Consider the following 6,003-nt stretch of genomic DNA (forward strand, 5'->3'; position numbering starts at 1 on the left):
AAATCATACCATGTCTGCTCTCAGATTATGATGGAATTAAGTATAAATCAATAACAGAAAAATACCTGGAAAATCTCCAAAAACTTGGAGATTAAACAAAATACTTTTATTTATTTAAAAAATTTTCCAGTGTTTATCCATTTTTGAGAGAGAGAGCAAGCAAGCGAGCGTGAGTGAGGGATAGGCAGAAAGAGACAGGGAGATAGAACCCAAAGCAGGCTTCAGGCTTTGAGCTGTCAGGACAGAGCCTGACGTGGGGCTTGAATCCATGAACCACGAGATCATGACCTGAGCTGAGGTTGGATGCTCAACCAACTGAGCCACCCAGGTGCCCCTAAACAACATACTTTTAAGTAACACATAAGTCAAAGAAGGAATCTCAAGAGGAATGAAAAAATATTTAATGGAAATGAAGATACAACTTATCAAAATTTGTGGGATGTAGTGCTTAAAGAAAGATTTATAGCATTGAATGCATACAGTAGAAAAGAATAATCTAAATCAATAATCTGATCTTCCTACTTGGAAGGTTAGAAAAAGAAGAGTAAATTAAGTCCAAAATAAGCAGAAGTAAAGAAATGAAAAAGCAGAAATCAATGAAACTGAAAACCAGAAATCAGTAGAGAAAATCAGTAAAACCAAAACCACATGATATATCGACAGATGCAGAAACAAGCATTTGACAGAATTCAACAGCCATTCATGATAAACAATGTGAACAAACTAGGAGTAGAGGGGAATTTTCTCAACTTTCTAACGAACATCTACAAAAACCCTACAGCTAACACTTTAATGGTAAGAAACTAGAAGCTTTCCTACTAAGGTCAGGAACAAGGTAAGGATGTTGCCTCTCACCACTGATTTTAAACATCATACTGGAAGTCCTAGATAATTCAATAAGACAAGAAAAGGAAATAGAAGGTATACAGACTGGGAAGGAAGAAAATACAGTCATGTTTCTATGTAGAAAATTAAAAAACAATTGATAAGAAAAAAAGATCCTAGAACTAATTAGCAATTATAGTAAGGTTGCCAGATTCAAGGTTATATGCAAAAGTCAAGTGCAATTGCATTCCTATAGACTAGCAATGAACAACTAAAATCCAAAATTAAAAATACCATTTCCATTAGCACCCCCAAAATGAAATACTTAGGTAAAAGTCTAACAAAATATGTATTAGATCTATGTGAGGAAAACTACAAAACCCTAATGAAAGAAAGCAAAGAAGAACTAAATAAATGGAGCAATATTCCACATTCCTGGGTAGGAAGGCTCTATTGTCAAGATGCCAGTTCTTCACAACTTGATCTATAGATTCATAGCAATCCCCATCAAAATCCCAGTGAGCTATTTTATAGATATTGACAAACTGATTCTTAAGTTTATATGGAGAGGCAAAAGATCTAGAATAGCCAACACAATATTAAGGAACAAAACTGGGTGACTATCTGACTTCAAGACTTATTATAAAGCTATACTAATCGACACCTTGTGGTATTGGCAAAAGAACAAACAGATTAGGGAAACAGAATAGAGAGCCCAGAAATCAGACCACAGAAATACAGTTAACTGATCTTTGACAGAGGAGCAAAGGCAATACAATGGAGAAAAGACCGTCTTTTTACAAATGGTTGTAGAACAACTGGATATCACATGTGAAAGCAAAATCTAGACACGAACCTTACATCTTTCACAAAAATTAAGTCAAAATGGATCATAGACCTAAAAATAAAATGCAAAACTATAAAATTCCTAGAATATGACATAGGAGAAAATTTAGGGGACCTTGGGTTTAGCAATGACTTTTTAGATACAACATCAATGGCATGATCCATGAAAGAACTGATAAGATAGACTTCATTAAAATTAAAAACTTCTGCTCTGTGAAAGATAGTGTCAAGAGAAGAAGACAAGTCAGAGATTGTGAGAAAACATTTGCAGAAGACACATTTGATAAAGAACTGTATATAAGCATAGATATAATTACATATAATTCTTTATATGTAACATATAAAGAATTCTTAAAACTGAACATAAAAAAATGAACCAGATTAAAAAATGGGCAACAGATCTGAACAGACACCACACCAAAGAAGATACACAGATGGCAAACGAGCATATGAAAATGTGCTCAATATCATATGTCATTAGGGAATTGCAAATTAAAACAATAATGAACTACTACTACACCCCTATTAGAATGGCCCAAATCCAGAACACGGATGACACCAAATGCTGGTGAGGATGTAGAGCACAAGAAATCTCATACATTGCTGGTGGGAATGCAAAATGGTACAGCCACCTTGGAAGACAATTTGACAGTTTCTTGCAAAACTAAACAGACTTTTACCATGCAATTCATCACACAGTAGCTTGACTCATGATTGTCAAAACTTGGTAGCCACGAAGATGCCCTTCAGTTGGTGAATGTATAGATAAACTGTGGTACATCCAGGCAATGGAATATTATTCAGCGCTAAAAAGAAATGGGCTATCAAGCCATGAAAAGACATGGAATTAAATACATATTACTACATGAAATAAGCTAACTGAAAAGGCTATGCACTATGTGATTTCAACTTTACGACATTCTGGAAAAGGCAAAACAATGGAGACAGATCTTTTTAAGATCAGTGGTGGCCAGGGGCTTTGGGGGAGAGGATGATAAATAGGAGGATTATAGGGTATTTTCAGGACAGCAAAACTATTCTGTATGGTACTGTAAAGGTGGATACATGTCATCTGTGAAAACCCATAGATGGTGTTGACACTAAGAGTGAACCCTAAGGTAAACTGTGGACTCTGCGTGATAATGATGTGTCAATGAAATTCATCAATTGTAATACATGTAGCACTCTGTTGCAGAATGTTAAAAGTGCAGGAGGGCAGGGGCCATGAGGGAATTCCCTCTACTTTCTGCTCAACTTTGCTGTGAACTTAAAACTGCTCTAAAAATTTAAGTCATTGAAAAAATTTTAAAAACTCAATAGATAGCTTACACACAGATTAGATTGTGCTAAACAGAGAATTAGTGGGAATTAAGATCTGATTAGTTTATCTAGAATACATAAGGAAAGGGAAAACATACAAAATTAAGAGAGATGAAGGATAGTTAGAAAGCCTGACATACTTTCACTAGAGTTCCATAATTGGATAAGGAGAGGCAATATTTGAAAACAAAATAGATGAGAATTTTCCAGATTAGTGAAATCCGCATATTTGTAAAATTAGGAGCCTTAATAGATTCCCAAGCATTCAAATAAAAAGAAACCCACACTTGGACCCAAAACAAAGAAAAGTCTTAAAATCATCCAGAAGGGAAGAAAAAGATGACCAAAATGAAAATATAACTTGACAGCCAACTTCTCAACAGCAACAGTGGAAGCTAGAAGATAGGGGGACAATCTTCTCAAAGAACTCACTGTTGTCTAGTATTTACTAAAGTACTTACTGCCAACAGGTTATTTTGTATCCAATGAAGCCATCTTTCAAGAATGAGGGTGTAATAAAGATATTCTAGGGAAAAAAAAAACAAACCCTGAGATGGAACTCAAATATTGGACAATAATTGTGTGGGTCTGTGTGTCTGAAATTTAAGTGTTCTCAAGTCTTGTATTGTCCTGGTTAAGGTTGTTTAGATTTTATTGCGTATGATGCTGTCACTTATAGGCAGCCACTGAAAAAACAGAGTGTACAGCTTTCTAATAAGATTAAAAAACAGAGTAAGAGAAAAATCCTTAATTACACGAAAAGATAGAAAAAAAAAACCAGAAAAATCCAAATAGAAAGCACAAAATAAGATAAATAAGATATTAAAAACAATTGCAAATATATAATTACAATAAGAGTTAAAAAATACATTTTCCAGCTAAAAGACAATATTTGCTGGACTCCATACAAACACAACAAAATCCCCTTATATGCCATTTACAAGTGGCAAAGCTAGAACATAATGATGTCAAAAGTTTGAGAGTAAATGAAGAGAAAGATTTTTTCAGGCAAGTAACTGAAAAGAGATGGCGTAGCTGTGTGAATATAACAAGCAGAAAACAATACATAGAGATATAGCATTCAATTCATAATTCACAAAATATACAAATAAATTTTGTTTACACTTAATAAAGTGTCAGAATATATAAGCAGAATTTACTGTAACAATTAAAAGCTATTGACAAATCCACCTTCGTCAAAAGGGATTTAAAACATTCTTCCAAGTAATTGATGTATCAAGCGGACTAGATATTAGGCTGTGGAAGACTTGAGCCACATGCTTATTAGCAAGCTTGTTCTAAGCAACATGTACTTAAACACAGATGGGGTCATTTATAAAAACTGACAGTGTATTAAGTCGTAAAAAAAGTCTTACACTTCAAAGGTTCAGTTATCAGTGTGTGATAATTTCACTATCATACCAGCCATTGTTTCTATGACTAAATAAAATACCTAAAACACGTAGTAGAAGCTTAAATGTTCATTTCCCCTTTGAGACCTTCTGAGAGCAGGAGATTCTGTCTCCTGGCAGGTTAAATCTTGTTTCTTGTAAACCTGATCAAACCTGTGTTTTGTTTTATTTTGCTTTGCAGGTATTCTAGTCTTTGTCCTATTGGCAATATTATGCAAGAAATTCTGTAGCTATAAATTATGATAAAGAATTACTGTTTTTTTTGTTTTTGTTTTTTAGAGAAAGTGTGTGCATGCACACAAGTGGGGGAGGGGGAGGGGGGAGAAGGAGAGAGAGAATCTCATGCAGGCTCCGCACCCAGCACAGAGCCTGACATGGGGCTGGATCCCATGACTGTGAGATCATGACCTGAGCCAATATCAAGAGTGGGACACTTACCGGGCGCCTTGGTGGCTCTGTAGGTTAAGCGTCCAACACTTGGTTTGGCTCTTGGTCATAATCCTTGCTTGGGACTCTCTCTCACTCTCTCTGCCCCTCCCCTGCTCATGCTCTCTAAAAAGAAATAAACTTAAAAAAAAAAAAGAGTGGGACGCTTCACTGACTGAGCCACCCAGGCACCCCTAGAATTACTGTCTTAATTCCATAGTTCTTCTCCTGCTGTCTCCACCCCAATGTTGGTACTTCCCTCACATCTAAATTTGTGGCTAAGCTTTTCATAAACGGGGAACAAATCTGGTGCATTTTTGAGGCTGACCTAGGTAGACTCATGTATAAGTAGTGTTTGTGAAGATTCTTCTGCAAGACACCAGAGATTCTGTTCCATTTGAGTGAAAACTGCACAGAGCTCCTGATTTGGTGCCTGGGCCTCTTGAAAGCAAACTTCTACTCTGAGATGAGGCAAAAGAAGCCCTGATTTCTAAGATTCCTGACTGAAAAGACCTTAACACTGGATTCTTTTTTGGATACTCATACAGTGGAGATCAAAGTGGGCCCACCACACAGGCAAACAAGGAATGGAGCGACACAATGCATTGAGTAAAACTATCAATATTTTGCCCACAAAATCAGTTAATTCTATTCAATAGCTTTCCTAAAATACATACATATGTGTGTGTGTGTGTGTGTGTGTGTGTATATATATATATATATATGTATTATCAGATGCTAAAACTCACAAACATTTTAATGTTTGAATTTTCATAGTTCTTCCCTGTAAAGGAAAGTTACGGTACGGATAGAAGTTAGGAGACCCAGGCTATGACTCAGCCCTGGGCTCTAGGTTAAGCATATTGTCAGGCCCGACTGTCTTCTGCCTTCAGAACTGAAAAGTGGAATGACAACACAGAGAGAATGATGGTGTTTGTAAAGAGAGTGACAATAAGGCAAGCGTGTGGACAGGGGCAGAAAGGAGCAGAAGGGTGAACTATGAGCTTCCAGGGACCAGTCCCAGGCCCCGCCTTACAGTCTATGTACACAGGGAGCCTTGGGTACTGGCATTCTGCTCTGAGTTCTGTAATCAAGTCCTACTTTCTGCTTAAGATTGCTCCAGTGGTTTTGTTATACACAGTCAGAATCCTGGTTAATGTAGTGGGTCATTTCC

Source organism: Puma concolor, chromosome B4 (genome assembly GCF_028749965.1).
Source record: "Puma concolor isolate L17-30 chromosome B4, mPumCon1.1.hap2, whole genome shotgun sequence".
Classification (NCBI taxonomy): domain Eukaryota; kingdom Metazoa; phylum Chordata; class Mammalia; order Carnivora; family Felidae; genus Puma; species Puma concolor.